Source organism: Serinus canaria, chromosome 6 (assembly GCF_022539315.1).
Source record: "Serinus canaria isolate serCan28SL12 chromosome 6, serCan2020, whole genome shotgun sequence".
NCBI lineage: Eukaryota > Metazoa > Chordata > Aves > Passeriformes > Fringillidae > Serinus > Serinus canaria.
Genome location: NC_066320.1, coordinates 7,814,268 through 7,832,696, shown reverse-complemented (window position 1 = coordinate 7,832,696; position 18,429 = coordinate 7,814,268).

Here is an 18,429-nt window from a genome sequence, read left to right as displayed (position 1 = left end):
GCCCAACACACTGGGGACATATTTTTTATTGTTCATTTCAGTCTGCTTAAGTGGCGACTGATTTGAAATAAAGATTTTTATTTTTTTTTGTGCTGCATATTTCATGGGCTTTTGTGAGATATGCTGTTCTCAAACTTGATCAAATACCAGTAGCCTCAAAATACTGCTGTCCCTCTCTCTGAGGATTCCATCAGTTTAGGTGAAAATTGCATCTTGTTCCTCCCCTACATTGAGGTGCCAAGGTCTCTGAGGTGGGAGGGAAAGACCCTGCATGTCTCTGGCACCGAGAGGTTTCTCTCCCCAGCTCCCAAACAGAGGCCAAGGGACGTGACAGCACTTGAATTTCCTGTTACTGGCACACAGGGCAAAGGAAGCAATGGCAACAGCTCCAAAGCTGCATTTGCTGACCACGGTGGCAAAATCAAACCACTGCTTCTTAGTGAGGTTAGTGGTGCAGTGAGAGTATTCAAGAAGTGGAGCTCAGCTTTTACCTTCCCTGCAATTGATGCCAAAAACAGCCCCTGTATCTTCAGCAGTGCCAGAAACAGGCTTTACCCATCCTAATGGACTTACAGAGTGTTTTCATGAAAGAAATCTGCTCATTTGGTTTAGTTGCCCACTTCAGTCTCACAGCATCTCACTTCAGCCGCATGACTCAAGGACCCATCCCTCTGTGTTGAGGGGGTTATTTCTCTGCAAATGAGGTGCTGTGTATAACTAAATCTATTTGATGCAAAGAGAGGAAAAAAATCAAGTAATGGTTAAAAGGCAAAAAAACAAGGAAAAAGACCCTCAATCAATCAAGTTCTAGACTCATTTACATTCCTCAGTGATGCACAGCAAGGAAGTTGTCTGTGGTTTGAAGCTAAAAGATCTTTCAAAAAAGCACAGGCACAATTTAAGGCCTTGGATTCCAACCCATTCTTAGTTTCTATGATTTTAGGCACAGCAAATGTTTTGATATTCAGTGCTGAAGAGGAGCTAGGTACCCCTTGCAGTCAGGCTAAGTATTCCAAATGACCCATTGCTTCTTTACAGGGCTCCATCCTGCTGGTCACCTGCTGGGGGGACACGGGTGGCAAAAAACACACTTCCATTTTTTGCACTTCAGGCTGGCAGACTTTTTGTTATTGTTCATTTTAGAGAGGCCTTTTTTTATTGTGGGTGTGGGGTTTTTTTTTGTTTGGTTTCGGTTTTTGGGGTTTTTCTTTTTGTTGAGCTTACATTACTGTCAGTTGAAATACTAATGGACATCAACATAAACATCGTCTCCAGGGCTGTTCAACGAAACTAAGGCAGATTGTCTTGAAATTAGCTTGAGTCATATCGGAAAATTGCCAGTGATTAGCTGATTATGGTTTGAATTGAAGTCAGATTGCTACAAAAAGCCACAAAAAGTCATCCTCAGATATATTCCAGTAAATGATGCCTCGGATGCCTCAGTAGTTGCCAGTGCTTGCATTAGGGATGAAGGTCTATTACTACATCACATTTAGGGCAGTCATTTTAAAATGTGGATTCGGCCTGAGGAGAATCAGTCTCTTGGGAAAAATTGTCTTTTTACTTTAGAACCTACTCACAAAAATAATTAAAAAAAAAACCAAAAGAAAAATGAAAAAAAGGAGACGTCACAAACAGCAGAACAAATTAAAATATTCTCCATATGAGAGAAGCTTGTTCCTCTGTAAATACAATTATTATAATTACAGAGTGATTCAATCCTGGTGTCTTACTAGAAATCATTCCTTCTGTACTGAGAGTATGTGACATTTAAAATAATTTTCAATAAAATCAAAGGCCTAGTGTTAACAATGTTGATAGATGCCAGGTTTATTAAGGACAAAAGAAGGTATTATTTTGCCATAATTAAAAAGTTTGGTGAGTACTTCTGGTTTGATTTAATTTTCCAGATTTTAGGATTTTGATGTAAAAAAGAAAAGACCTTGTCAGTTTCCCTGCCAAAAACTACTAAAACATTCATTTGTCACATGTGTCCATATTATTCAGATTTGAAATAAATACAATTCCATTTCATGAAAATAAGCAAGTTCTTTATTTCAAAACTGGTCACTTTTGAGCTGTGTCTCTGCATGGTTTATAGGCTGCTCTGCTCTTCAGCACCTCATATTTTTTAGTTCCCAGAGAAAATTCCCTTATAATCTTTACCTGTGAAAAAGTATTTGAGCTCCAGTCCTTGTTGCATTACCAAACATATTGCACAGGGAAATACTCAAATAGTATCTACAAGTCAGGAGTCATATTTAATTCCCATAAAAGTGGGCAACAGGACACTGCTGTGCCATTTCTAGCTGGTTTTTGATTTAAAATACTCACAATTGGTTCTCATTTCTTTTTAGTGCATATTTGACTTCCCACCAGAAAAATAAATTCTTACTTGGTATCTCTGATGATGTGGGAGAATGTTAATGAGGTCCTGTGCTGGAAGCACTTACCTGGGGTGGGACTGGGGAAATAACAAAGACACTGTCACAGCTGTTAGAGGTGGAAACCATGGTGGGACCAAGATCTTGAATTTCCTGTTACTGGCACACAGGGCAAAGGAAGCAATGGCAACAGCTTCCTTCTCAGACCCAGAGGAAAAGGGAAAGGGCCTCAGCAGCCAGCCCTGCCTCAAACCCTGCCCTGTGCCAGGCAGCAGTGGGGACAGAGCAGGTGGCTCAGTGGTTGTCACCCACCACTGCAGTGGGGTGTCTGCACACCTTCCATATGCACAGCTCCAACACTGCCCAGGGAACAGAAACTGGAAAATCCCAAACTGGAAAATGCCAGGCTGAATTTTTACCAGTGCCAGGCCAGATCTTGAAGAACAGGCTCAAGGGACTTAACAGGGAGGGGATGAGAACTGCTCATGCCAGTAAATGCTGTTCTCAAAGGAGAGGAGCACATGTTCACCACCACAGGAAGAACCAGACTTGGTGACTCCTAAATGATTAAAAGACAATTATTTTTCAGATATAAAAAAGGATGGCTGAGGGAATTCAGTGACAGAAATGAACATGGGAAACCTTTACCCTCAGCCCCCAGACAGCTTTTCATATGAAAAGGCTGCCTCTGTAACCCCTGTAATGACCAAGAAAAGCCAACTTTAAGGCAGATTCAGCACAGTGCTAACAGTCAAACAACAGAATAAAGGAAAACTGACATGAGCAATCCTGTGCTGGGCACAGAGCAGAGACAAGCCATCATTAGGCAAGACATAAATCTCTGCTTCACTTACATCAAGACTGCTGCTTGCTGTGCTGCTTTCCTCCCTCTTTACCATCTCATAAAAGGGTGTAAAGAAAAAAAAGGTGGTTCAAAGAATGATCAGCTATCAACCAGCTTCTCCTTGATGGGCTGAATTAACAAGACCACTGTGTGGCTGAACAGGACTTGGAAGAGGATGGTAAAATCTGGGCCTTGGGTGAAGTGTGTGCCAGGATCAGTCATCCCTATCTCTAGAGCAGTGGTTAAGAACAATAGAAGAATAGAAGAAAATGGTTGCTAGTTTCAAAACAAGCAAAAGTAAGTATTTCTTCTCATGTTGTGGTGAATTTACACTGAGAAAAAGCTCTGCTTTTCAAAGGCTGCAGCTGAAAGGCTACAGAGTGTCAAAAGCAAACAAGACACAGCCATGGAGAAAAACAAAAACCACAGAGAAGCCAAAAGATGGCAGGTGTGGCTCAGAAATTAGCTGCCATAAATCCTTTATGGATGGTAGAGTATTCTGATGTCCTTGCCTTGTTCCTAAGCTCATACTCTGGTGTCTGCTGGAGATCTGATGAGGGACATGGGCTAATGTAGCCTGGCCAGCAAATGAAAGGGCTTAAAAATATTCAGTTTGCTCTTACTATTAAATTTTGCTAGCATGGAATCTGTGCTTGATGATATGAGATTTGAGAAGAAATATGTCTTGTCTATGCTGTTAAAAGCACAAGATGGACTTCCTAAAAAACATTTTATAAATGTGTTCCTGCTACTTAATAACTGAAACAGAATTCTAACCTTCGCTATGCAGTACTAACCTTAGCTATGCAGTATGTTTTGCCTCTCTGTCTGCTTGCAAACAAGAATGACTAATTATTTAAGCTTTATGAATAACTAAAATTGTTAGAATCTCTCACATTATATTCAAGAAAATGTAACTGTCCCCAAGTCTTCATTTTTAAGAAATTATTCTTAAAATAATTGCTTTTTTTTCTTACATGCTCTCAAAAGTTTTAAGGTACATGCAAGAGATACCCCAAAACCCCCAAATAAAAACCTGTACCTAGAATGTAAGCATCTGTCTTTTAAAAGCTAAAGGTTTGCAACCAAGGTGCATCTGACATTCCCAGCCCTTTCTGTTCAGCACCATGGTGGCAATAAACTGGTAGTCAATTTTATTAATGCCTCATTTAAAATTTAGGTTCTTGCATGCAGGGTACCCTTAGTGCCTTAGGACTCTGAAATTACCTACAACCCCCCCCCCCCCATTAGAAAAACAGATGCATAAAATTCACACTTAGCTCCATGCAAATCAAAGAATGCATTACTTTGGTTGCCTCTCTTCCCCTAGCCAGTTTCCTTCATTATCTCATTAAACATTAGAGAAGCTAAAGACAGACTGAGAAATCTCAGGTAATGAAGAAAGCATATTCATTTTTTTGGTGCCTCCAGAGTTGGTAGCTGGTCCCAGGAACTGCTCTGCCCAGCCAGGACACTGCAAACCAATCTCTATGGAAATCCCTTGCCTGTGCAGTACTGGGGTGCTGGACTGGCCCTCACAGCGGTGGCAGCACTAAGAAAACACTGAGGAGCTGAGAGCCCCCCAACACCAGCATCCAACTCAGCTCTTCTGTCAGTACCAATCACCTTTACCTTAACTAAACCAGGATGGCAGCAATTTAGAAAGCTTAAATGTTTAATTTAGGAGCAATAGGAGGTCATTTAAATAATTAAATTCAAAGGAACACTGGGACAAGCCCACAATAGCAGAAGGGTTTCATTCTGTCTGACATCACTGTGCACCTTCATCTCCAGGAGCACCTGCAGTTGTTAGCTCAAGTCAGTTCTTCCCACACCTGCACACACAAAAATACACTCAGACTCAAATAATTAGCAGTCAACAAATGGGTTTGATATGAACTTTGTTGATGTCAGTTTAAAACTATCTCAGTAACATGAACTACTTGTATATCTTAACTCTTTCAATGTGTTTAGTTATTATTTCTGAAATAACTACTATCAAGTAGATAAATAATATTTAGGATCATGATCCCTTAGCTTTTGGGAAGCAAACCACCCCAGGTTACATTGGCTGTGCAGGATTTTGAGCCTCTGCTGTGACACGGGCACAGAGCTGTCACCCTAGGTACCTGCAGGAGAGCTTTTTGTGCCCCCATTTGAAATACTGGCTTTTGGATCAAATGCCACAACAAAAGCACAGCTGTGAGGCAAAAGCCCTGACCTCCACAGCTAAGTTATCTAATGCATTAAGAGATACTGCACTTTTGAGAAAAACCCTACATTTACCTAACATTCGAAACATATTAACTTTCAATAGTCAAACAGTGTTGTTGGCAGTCTCAGTCTCATCTACTTCATTTACATCTGTTTGTTTAGGGCAATAGACCTCTAGCACCTATGCTGGTTCTTGTTTTCCTCACCTTGCTGTGAAGCTGTCAGGATTCCCAGGAGGCCTCTCTGGGACTCCACATGGCTCAGATGGGCACCAAGGCTGGCGGTTTCCCTGCCTGCTGGGGGCTGCCAGCCTGGGGCTCTCTGCTCCAGCAGTGCAATCCCATGTCCTGCCCTGGGAAAGTGCAGACTGCAATCAATGCAAAGGGGAAGGAGGCTGCTTCTTTCCCTGCTGCTGTGCACAGCTCATGAGCACTGCACCTCCTGTCCCCAGGCACTTGGCAAAGCTGCCTCAGGAATTATTTCTGTGCTCTTCCCCCTAGGAAATAACCCTTTGTCCTATCAACTTATTAGCAATTGGATATTTGACTTTACATTCAGTTAAGTTCTCAGAGAAAGAACAAGTGATGAAAGTGCCTTTTGGAGGAACATCAAATGCATTTCTTGATGAATTGCAAACTGGTGAACTACTTGGAAGCTTTTGAAATGTGAAATCTATTATGCCTTTCAATAAAACAATTCTGTAACACATTGTACTTTTTTCCCCCTCCAAAGACAGCAAATATAAAAGATCACCTGTTATTGATTGGAGCTTGAGTTTCTCAGTGGGTGTTTGTGTTTGCAATTATATTTTATATAGGAGCTCAAGCCACCAATGAGACACAGCCCATCAAGCTCTTCAGTGCACAGCCAAGTAACTGCTAATAAACTGTTTTCTCTCTGAGCTGAGTACATGGACCCATTTTCCTGGGATCCCTCTACAAAGGGCACTCATCCTGCAGTCCTTTCCTTAATGCAGGTGAGCTCACACCTTCCAGGAATCAGCCTCAGCCCTGCTGTCAACTGCAGTGCAGACCCTGAACTATAAATACTTTTTTAAATTAAAACATTGTTTGCTATCACATTTAAATACAATAAAATAAATATTTCTAAGCCTAGTTTAGCTGGAAGATGTGACCTTATCAAGACTAAATGGCTATCAAAAAATTATGAGCAATTTTCTGCAGTAGATGGAGAAATTATACTTTGAACCTTTTTATCTTCTGTTGTGAATAAAATTCAGCCTGATGTAGAGACAAACTAGGTAAGAGATTAGAACCTCAGCTCTAAGAACTTCTTCCTAAAGGATAACAACAAATGTTCTTAACCTTACACTCAATAAGATCTTTACACACAATTAGATGATTTTTTTCCAAAGCACCTACAAAATTACCCATATCCTAATGTTGGCTTCTCCAGCATAAAGTGAAAAAAAAAAAAAAAACAAAACCCAAACATAATTTCTGAGATTTCCTGTGACTTTACTGAAGAATGGGAAAAGATGTCCAAGCCGTAAAACATATTTCTGAAACTGTTTTCCTAAAAGACCTTTCTTTTTATCATGCAAGAAGCACACTTGAAATCTATTTTTGCCTTTACTGTGCTCTGATATGGCTTGGGAAGGGGTGTTTTAAAACTTCTTATTTCTTTTTAAAGGCCATTGACTTAAAAGTGAACAAACACAGGAACTGATAAACTGCTCCTGCTAGGGGCATTACCCACTGAGTTGTAGAGCTCCCCTGTGTTCTCCATGCATTACTGAGGTTAGCTCTGCTCTTCAGAGAAACTTGAATCAAGACAAATTTCAGTCATAATCTCTCCCAGATTTGGCTGCTTTCAGGGTTGTGTTCCAAGGATTAATCTTCCCAGGTAGCATTCCCATTTTCCCCAAACATACAGCTGGACTGCATACCAGCAAGAAAGAACACTTCAGGTGTGTCCCTAAAATTGCTGGTTTTGAAGAAGATGAGGCTTCCATGTGCACTGGCACCAATACCAATAGCTCCCTTGTGCACAGGGAACTGTATGAGGAATTTGCTGTGCAGTCAGTCAAAACTTTTTTCTGACCAGGTCAAATACTTTCAGTTCACATTTGAAACCCCCTGTCCAGAGGTTCCAAACTGCAATGGCCATAGGTTACCAAAAAAATGTATAATGCAGGCAAGGCTTATAGGTCTCTGGAGAAGTTCCCCCAACCCATTAAGGCACAAAGGAAAAAATTATATACATTTGGAAAGGTCTCAAACAATAAAAGAGAGAAGGTCATAACAAAATCAAGTAATTTTGCAAGTAATTAGCTGAGAATATTGCCCAGAAGAATGGTGTTCTGAAAGCAGTTGCTTTGTGGTCAATGTTAATGTCATCTAACAGCATTTTAATTTTATTTTGCTTGTATACCCAAACAGTCAAATAAAAATGGTAGAAAAATCAAAGCACCTGTAATATTGTGGGAGGATTTTTTTGTGTGTATATGCAGATTTATATATTTTTCTCCTCAAAGTACTGCAAATTATTTGCCACGAGCCAGAGAAGACACAAATCCATCTATAGATCCTAAGTAGAATCCAGAGATTAAACCTCTCTCTGCAAGATCTCTTAGAAGTGGCCGAGCTGTGATCCCTTGGAGACTCCAGACAGAAGGTTTTCAGCTCAAACAAAGAGGCACAGAATGTCACAATGTCATTTCTGCAACACTTGATCTGAAGTGTCCAGACAGTTATGGGAGGATTGGGCAAACAACCAAACAAAACCTGTAAAAATAGTACAGGTCGTTTGCTAAGGCAGGACAAACCAATTAAGACCTTTTGAAAGCAATTTCAGTTTACATCAATAAAACATGCAGTCCACAAAATCAGAGCACAAGGACCCTTTAGAAGAGTTCTCACTTTTTTTGATGACCAAGGAGAAAAAGGGGAAGAATATTGTGCACCAGGAAAGAGATGACAATACATGTTCATTGACAAACTATCTACTCAGTCTTACTCTGAATTTTCTCCAGAGCTCCAAGACTAAAGTAATGTTTAAAAAAAGGGGGAAGATCCATGAAAACATGCAACTGCAAAGCAATAGACACCTTTCCACCTGTTTGCTGTTTATTTAGTTTCTTCAAAAGGAATATTTTTACTAAGAAGAAACTTAGTGAAATGTTGCTATTTACTGAAACCACAAAGTAACAAAGAGCCAGTACAAATAAACTCTGGAGAGAATTTGCTACTTCAGATGTAAGAAGCAGAGATCAATACACTGGGCTAGACAACAGAGCCTCTGAATCTCTCTGTCAAGTGGGAAGGAAATGCCTTTTGACTACATTTCTGGCTTTTTGGGTCCATTAACAAAAAACTGTGTGTAACCCCACATACGGTGTGGGAGATGGCAAAGAAGGAAGCTGCAGAGAAAAAACCTTCTCAGAAGTTTATAGACGTGGATAAAGAAATGGCATTAAAGGCAATTTCATTGTTGCAGTACCTGCTATTATTTATAATTATTGATTTTTTTGTTTCTGTATAAACTGGTGCTGTGTTCTCTCATGTACTGTTTTCTCCTGCTTTCCCTGGGAAGAAATGCACCCAGATGAGCACACCCTGATTAGGTTTTGCTAAACATCCCAAACAGCTTCAGCTGAGTTCATTTGAAATTGTTAAGTAGAGTCACATTCACCAGGACATGCCTGTGCTTTCAGCTTTTCCATACAGGCTTGTTCATGAGGTCTCTGCTTATTATGCTCAAACTCAAGACATAATTTAAGTCAGAGTTAAAATAATAGTACACTCAGGAACACAACCACATCTATGACTCTGTATGATGGAAACAGTTATTTATATAATATATGATATTACTTTATAGTTATTTAGCCATTGATGGAATAATATAGATGATACTGACTAGAATGGACATAAGCTCATATACATGATGTGGGCAATAAAATATCTTGAAAAGTGACAGAAAGTGACAATTTTCTTCCAGAAAAGAGAAAAGAGACCTGAATGAAGATTCAGCAGACCCCCTCCACCATCTCACCTCTGGCATCATGACACACAGAGATATTTTACTGCGAAAAACCATTTCCAGCTTAAAGCTATTTTGAAATATTGCATTATTTTAAAGATACTGATCACTTTGTGCAAAAAAAAGTTGAATTAGATGTTTTGTAGGAGCACTGAGCATATCCCCCAAGTTAACTTCTGCAGGCATACTCGAAAAACAATGTTTTAAATCAAGCATCACATTTTTTGGATTCAAATTCAGATTGTCAATGTTGAGGCTTAAATGAATATGAGTAATAATCATTATTATCATAACACTGAAGGAGTGATGTGGAAGTTTTGTGCAAGAATTTTACATCAGCTCTTAATTACCAGTTTTGTCAACATAGACATGAACTTCTCTTACAGTCAAGTGTTTTTGAGAAGTGTAAGTGAAACACTAAAAAAATACAAAATAGCTGCTGCCAGCTAGCTCTAGCTGTACTGTAAGAGTTCTTCACAGAATACTTTAAGGGATTTAACAGAAAGATAAAATTAAAAATTAAAAAAAAAAGGAGTATGTTCTCCTTGTTTTATCTGCTGTCTCTTGATGAACAAATTTCAAAAAGCAGAAAGAAGAAACATTGGTCTCTGGAGTCACAGAACACAGCAGGGCTCAGGGAGCCTCCTCCATTGTGTGATACCACCTGAAAAACACTTTAAAGGAAAGGAGCTCGCCAGCATTGGGATCACAAAGCCAGCTTCAGAGGCACGGTGGAAAAGCAGAAACTTTTCAAAAGACTTTGGACTAGGTGTATGCTGCAAAGTCCTCCAAATGGGCTGCAAGAAGAGCTCTTAACTCTGCAGTTAGAATTCTCCACATGGTAGTCAGAAGAGAACTGGTTCCCAGGCATTCTATTTAGTTCATCTCAACCATGAATCCAATTTAGAGAGTGGTGTTATTCTAATTTGTTCTCTAATCTTACCAAAACCATAGCTCTAAAGATGAGAAAGGGCTTGATAAGAGGCCCATTTCAGTCCTTTCAATGAGCTTGAATTTCTGTGGTGTGGAGCTCTGACAATTACAAATTATTTTATGGGAACTGATCATTAAAAGAGAACACTTAAAAAACTCAAATTATTTTAGAGGTTAAAGTGTGACTGGTTATTTTAATTTGATTGGTAATCTTCAAAGAGGCAACATTTTAATTTAAGGGTCAACTTATTCTGAGAGGCTAACCAATCATGTAATCTAGATAAGTCTCAGTCTAAAGAGGGTAAAGATGGCTATGCATGATTAAAGTATTCAAAGGCACCTTTGTCAGTTCACTGCAAGCTTTTGGAATGCCTTGAACCATACTAAAGGAACACTCATTGAAGCAAACAGTTTGAGAGATCTATCAGATTAGTATGGGTGGTGAATCCTGCTTTATACCAAGATGTAATTTTAATATAATCATCCTTACGTGATGAGATTTTGTAAAACAGATTAGCAGTGTCTGATTATCTCTACTTCAGAAAACTTGAAATGTTCCATATTAAATTTGCAAGTAACTATTAGCTTCTTACAACTCTTTTGCTTGTAATTCCCATAGTTCCTTTTCTACTAATGTCACTTAATAAAGCATAACCATTCACATAGTTCTGCCTTTAAACACCACAAAATCTCATATGCTAGTGAAGATTTACTTTTCATTACAAAGTCTTCTTAGGTATTTTGCACATAAGTACCCTACAGTAACATACTGTAATCCTTCCTCCTTGTTATTTTTTAGTCAGAAAGCAAGAATTGTTTTGGAACAAAAAAAAAAAAAAATCATAGAAATTACAGGGTCCCAAAAAGAGAACTTGATTTACATCTTCACACCCATAAGCCATCACTGGCAGCACAATTATCAGCCAGTACCTAAGTGAGCACATGCTTTGTCCTTCATCTATTAGCAGATTTTGTGTCCAGTGCCCTGTTTCATATGCAGTGTGCCTCATTTCTGGGGGAAGTGTGGAACAACAGTTTCTCCCTATTTTCAGAAACTAATTAAGAACCTTGATCTCAGCCCTCTGGCTGAAAGTGGGAAAGAATAAACACGTGTGGTGGACACTTGCTGGCTTGCACAATTACAGCAGTTTGAATCAGACCTCTTGACCAATTAATCTAAGTCCTGGAGCCTCAAAAACTAATTCCAAATCTGCCTCTCTCTCAGGAACACAGCAGCAGAAGTGTTTGCCAGCCCTGGAACAAACACCTGCTGTGACACCCAGAGCAGGATCTGTCTGATGCCATGAAAGAGGCTGGGACCGAGGAGGGAAGGAAGGAGGGTTTATCTCTGAACAGAAAACACAGGTAAAATACCTGAACAAGGTCACAGCTAGCAAGGCAATAACCTGGAGATTACTTGAAATCTTCCCTGTATTTCCCTGGGTTTTGTTTTCAGGAAAAGATGTGGATAATTTTTGCAGGAAACATGCTTTATTTTTGTGGTTAGTTCCCCAGCAAGTTCATTTTAGAGGCCTGCTAAGACAAAATACCAACACTCAAGCCCTGATCCCCCAGTGTGGTTCTGAGTTTCCCTCTGTGAAAGCAGAAAACTCAGCTCTTTCACAAGACAGTGTAGACATAAAGCAAGCTTTCCATAAATCAGAATATCATTCTGTATTTGCACATTATGCTGACAAACAACACAGTGCCAGGGCCACTTAAATTCAAACTAAACATTGACCTCATCTCTTTGCTACCCTCTTCCTCGTGGTCTGGTTCTGTGGTTCAGGGAGAGAAAAGGTCACGTTTGACATGAAAACTCTAGTAGTGAAGGCAGAATAAACATGACCCCTTATGAAGGGTTGACCAGAGATGTGCTCAAGCCTCATTTTATGCTTAACTAATAAATTTAACTTGAATGAGTGTGATATATGGAAGCCAGGTTCATCGTGGGAGGTGGTAGCTCTGATTAGGCCAATTTATATCATCTGAAAGCACAGATGATAAAAAAAACCTACAGAGGTCCTTTTTCATGTCCAAAACTTTGAGGTCAGTTGAAGTCCAAACCAGTCTGTGACCCCAAACTCATTGTAATTTACACAGCTCCTTGCCAATGTTGTGTTTGATGCTGAACCTAATTCCTGATCCATCTGACATGGTTCACTTGTAAATTAAAGGAACACAGATTATAAGGTACCAGATAGAAGTTAAATACTGCAGTAATACAGACTCTGTTCCCTAATGGTCATTTTGGGGACCTCCACACTCAGCTGATAGAACAAAATCTGGTACATTAAACAGTTCATATTAATTAATGCATATTACATTCATTGATGTAAAAATAACTACAGTTGTATAACTGAGCTCTTTATGTTAGCAAGATTTATTGTGAGAATTATTAACTATAACAGGTATTTTATCTAAAGCAATGTCCATGAAATAGGATGACCTTTTATCTATTACCTGTTGGCTTTGCAGCACCTATGAGCTCCAGATTGATGAGTTTCCTACTCAGACTGATTCCATTACACGTTCTATTTATATCTCCTTTTTATTTTTCCCCTCAACTGACAGGAGAGAGGAAAAAAAACCCACACCAAAAAAATGCCACCCAAACCTGACATGTTCATGGCATGCAAATTTGATCCGCTCACTACAGTGATTATCAAATGAACAGTGCCTCTGGGCCCTTGGACAGAGGAGACAAAGCTCTGAACCTCCCAACCCAACAGGTTCACAGTGTTAAATATTGACTTATTTGTCATAATACATTAATTTAATCCATGAGGAGATAAGGCTCCAGTGGTCAGCATTGCAGGGATGTCTGTAGCTTGAAAACACTGCCAGTAATAGAAAACTTGAGTTTATAAGACTACAGGAAGGGAAAATGGCCTAAGCAAGCACAGAAACTTTCAAAACGCTTCCTGAATTGGAAGGATGTCACAGCCTAGGAGTGGCACATGGCAGGCTTTATCTAAACAAAGACCAGCTCTTATTTTGGGCCCTGAAGAAACAGCTGGACTTTCAAAATGCTCAGCACCAGGTAGATCCAAAGGGCACCACAGTCTCATGGTAATCAGCCTGAGCCAGATAAAAGGCAAATAAGAAGAAAGGGTTACTTTAAATTACATGATGACTGCTAAATTACCAGTGGGGGGCTAGAGCAGAGACAGAAACTGTATTCACGTTGCCATGTTCTTCCCTCAGAATATTGCTTAAGGGCTTTCAAACCTGGTCTCACAACACCCCTCAAAGTCCAAATAAATTATAGAATATAGCATTCATACTGTGGTGGAATTGTTTTAAATAAAATCAACCATTAAAATTATCCAATCTCCTAGAATGTCTTTATTTCCCCTCTGAGCTTTACAAATCACACCTCTCTCTGCTTTCCTCTCTGGCTTTCAAATGAAGTACAAAAATCTTTAACTGGATTATTATTTGATCCTTTATAGCCCAAAATTAACTTTTGTTGACTAGCCCCTTAAAAGGCTTCATTTCTAGACATCTCTATAAAATAATAGTGCTGAAATTTGCATCATCTCAGGGTTAACAGCTGGCTGAGATAACTGAGCATTTTTTATAATTTTTGTAGATTAATGATTTAAGACTTTCTATAGGGAGGACACATCAGGCTGAATCCCTCTGCAAATGGAGAAGTAGCTTCCTGATAAACACAACCAGAATTTCTTATCCTCCTTCATAATGTTTTGCTAAACAGAAAAATTATGAAAAAAGCCTACCCAACTAAACATAGAAAAATGTTAAAGAAAACCAAAGTCAAGTATTTGTAGAGAATTTGGGCAGCACCCATACGGTGGCATATAGAGAGAGCTGAGGCACTCAGGGACTTTTCTGCCTGAGTCTTCACCAGAAGATGCTCCAGCCACAAAAGTCATGGATGCCCCACCCCTGGAAGTGCTTGAGGCCAGATGGAGCTCTGAGCATCCCAGTCTAGAGAAAGGTGTCCCTGCCTATGGCTGGGGGGTGGGATCTTGATGGTCTTTAAGGTCCCTTCCAACCCCAACCATTCAAAGATTCTCTGAAGCAACTTGAGAATTTCTAGATCATCCCTGTTTGGACACTGGCTCCAAAAAAAACACCTTCTGGCACAGTTTCTCTTCTTATAAGACTGCCGAGAAGGAAAGTGTTTCTTGCATAATCTTCAACAAAACCATCTGGCAATTCTAACCCCAACAATTGGTATTAATCTTAGTATTATTTTCAGGTACAACACTCAGTGTGGATAGAGCCTGTTGTTTCACACACACCCCTGTATTTAGTCTGCTTGTGTCTTTATATAAGTCCTTAAATTAATGGCTTCATTTTCAGAAGTTCTGATTACCTAGCAGTAGCTCATGCTGGCTTTTAACTCACTTCTAACTTTGTGAAGGCCTTTATTTCCACACTATTTCTTTTCTTTCTAAGCAGCAAATACTAATTTTTACCATCCACACTAGTAGTTATAATTTTATGCATTGATGAGAGCCTGCTTTGTTTTACACCATACCACCGCTCTGTGAGTATAAAACCATAGAACTTTTGAGATAACTGATTACTTCTCCTGAAGGGCATCACAGCTTCAGAGATTTCTCTCTTCCTAGGAGATGAGTAGAATCTGCATAATTTGTACTTCATGACAAAACAACAGCTCACAATCTGAATTAGTAGTGTTATACTCTGATGCATGTCAGCAATAGCAGTGAAGTGCTGGCTGGTTATTTAACAAAGATAAATTAATTTGTAGCTGTCAGTCATGTTTTCCAGATTTTCTTAGATTCTGAAATTTATTGACAAGCTATAATAACTGACATTTAAATTGTCTGTTCTTGTAGAAGCAAACATGAGGCATGGACCTAAAATACGACATTTAGTTCTAATCCCTGTTGCAAATAGAGAAGAGAGATCATTTGCTGCTTCTGTAATTCTTCTATTTAACATGAGTATTCTCAAATGGTCCAGCATCCTTTTAAAGCAGTATTTGAAGATCCTAAATTTACTTCTTCCTGAAATATTTATATCTTTCTCAAATTCCTTGAATGCAGTTGATTTTATTCTGTCAGACAAGTGCAAAAGGGTACATTCATCTCTGTCTTCCTATACCACTGGCTCCTTCAAACCCTAATTAGCAGGCAGTGTGATGGAGATGGAGGGGACCTGGCTGCATCCTGTTTGTTGCTGCCTCATGGGAATAGGACTTCCAGCATCCTGTGTGTCTCTTTCCCTCTCTGCATGTCTGCCCTGGTGCTCACACACTCACAGAGATGGGCAGAAAAGGGACAAAACCCCCAGCTTCCTCCACTGCTCCAGCAAAGTGCTCGAGGGCAGGGAGGGACAGCTTTATTCCATGGGAATGGAGCATAACTCAGCCCTGAGGAGACATCAGGGACACCTGTTAAACAGCTGCAGGGATGCTGTAAGGATATTCTACCACAAATCTTTAATAGGAAGAAAAAAACCCCAAAAACAAGCACCAGACCAAACCCCAAATTGCAAACCCCTTTTCATCCTCTTGATGCCAATCACTCCCCTTAAGAGGAGCAGCTTGATGAGCTGTCCAATGTATTGCATGCCCAGGCCATTGCCTGCTTCCAGAAATGTCATAACCAAAAGTATGTTTCTTTGCTATTTTAAAAGAAATTATTCACTACCTAGACCAATAATCCCCATCAGAAATCCATCCTTCCATACTGATTCAGCTACAAATCATCAGACTCGAACATATCCAACCAGTCTGAAGGGTTTGGCACTGAGTTTGGCCTGGACAGGCTCAGAAGCTCCTTTGCACAACAGGACTTGAACCCCTGAACAAAGCTCTCTGACAAGGCTGTGAAAGCAAATGAAACCAACCACAGGAATGGAATGTCCTTCCTGGATTTTGAACACTGGGATTTTACTGCAACCTCAGACTGTATACATAAAACAAAGGGGAGAAAGTCAGACTAAACTGCCAGGAAAAAGAAAAAAAATAGCCTTGAAATTAGAACTGGGAGATGGGGGAAGGCTGATGCCTGACCTGCACAATGCCTCCCCTCCACCTGTCTGAAAAGCTTTTTTGATGGCTCACCCTTTCAATCCCTCTGATTGCAACTGCCAGCACGTAAAATCAGCCACTTGTGTAAATCACTTTTAGCTGATTATTTTAAAGAGGCTCCACTTCAAATAAGGGGTTAAATCCTCTGTTACATGATAATGTTTTTCTTCAAGGGGTTTGATTGGCCTTGTGCTCACACGTTCAATCTGTGGAGAAGGACTAGGGCAGTGATTGCAAAAATGACACCCAGCACAGCCCCAGTAAATCTGCTATTGTGTGAGAACACAAAGAACAAAACTAGCTCCTGGTTGCCTTAAAACCTAGAAGTAATATTTTCTTTTATTAGTGGACACATTTTTGAAAAGCAACAACAGCTGACGCTTTAAGTCCTCCACCGGTCCCCTAATGATGACCAACCAGAAAAGCAGAGCATCCTTGGCTTCCCTTCAGGCCTTTTAACTACTCCAGCTGGCCACTAAGTGCTCTCTGAAAAGGCCTCTGTGTGACACATTTGTACACAATATGGATCCTGCAGGTTTCCCAGCCCCACAGTACCAGTTAGGCAAGTGTTCCCTTCATGTATTGGCTGTGTCCCGCCTTACAGGCATGTATCTAGATATTTCTCCCTTTTTGCCAGCTTCTCCGAATTCTATTTTTAATATTCAGTTAACTTTGTAGAAAGTAATTATATTCTGCTCATTCTACACCAGCTGGTATTTACTTCATCCTCCATCAGGCATCAACAGAGCATGGGGCTGCAAGACAGAAACATTACTCTGGCAAGCATAAATATTTCATTTTTCACACCGCAAATGCGTTGATGATTTATTAATTAGCCTAAAGGCCTGCTGCTTCTGCATAGCTGAGTAGCAAAATAACTCAGCTATGACGACTGAGAAAGTCTGTGGCTCACATCCCATTGGAAAGCTTTGACCAGCAGCACGCCTGAAGGCTAAAAAACACTTACAATGGGCGAGACTAAAATTACCAAGATAAATCTTGGCCATCACAATCTTTGGAGCAGCTTTGGAGAGATGCCTTGTCCAGTTCCAAGCAGTGGCAGCTCCGGCCTCGCGCAGCTTCTGCAGAGGGAACCTGTCTGGCTGCTGTCAAATACATTTCAGCAGAACTGATACTCTACAGCAGCCACAACACTCAAGCAAGCCAACAGAAAGCAGGAAACTGAGCAACAGTGTATTATCCTTAGGTGTTCATAATTTCAGATCCAGGCTGGCAACTATATCTGTCTTTTTCTTGAATAAAAAAAAAAAAATATATATATATTGAAATTCTTCTTTAAAAATTCAAATAATCATTCCTATGTCTTAATTTTACTTTCAGAACAGCCAAGACAGTGGCTGCTTAATTTGTTTAAAAATTCAATAATTCAGAAGTTGATTCTAGCAATCTCTGAATTTTAAATGAAAAGAAAGGAAAGATGACTATATCAAAATAAGTTACACCAGGTTTAAGGCATGCTGAAGCACCATTTCATTTCTGGAAAAAACACCAGTGTTCCCATTTCCATTGTGTTTGTCTCCACTTTTAATTAAATTAGAAAGAATAATTATTATCATCACTGTATTGATTCCTTGTATCTGGGCATGATTAAAAGTCTGGATGGGGCTGAAGTGTTTGGGTGGGCAGCGGTTCAAACCAGTGGCATCCTAAGAAATCAATACAGGGAGCACCTTCACTGGGGACCAAAATCTGGGGAAAAACTCCAGGGAGTCCTCAAGGAGCTGAGCAAAGGCAAATTCAAGCCCTGCACGCTCATCCTGGGCAGCTTTAGAAAGGGGGCAGCCAGCAGGCTGGAAATTATTTCCTACCACTGGGCATCAGGAAGGTTCAATCCCATGTGCAGTGCCCAAATTCCTGTCCCTCCCCAGGAGAGGGGTATTGATCCCCCCATGGAGGAGAATGGACCTCAGGAGGGGCCCAGGGAGCTGGGCTTGCTCAGCCTCCAGGAGAGGAGAAAGGGGCACCTGCCACAGCCTTCAACACCTGGAGAGACAGCC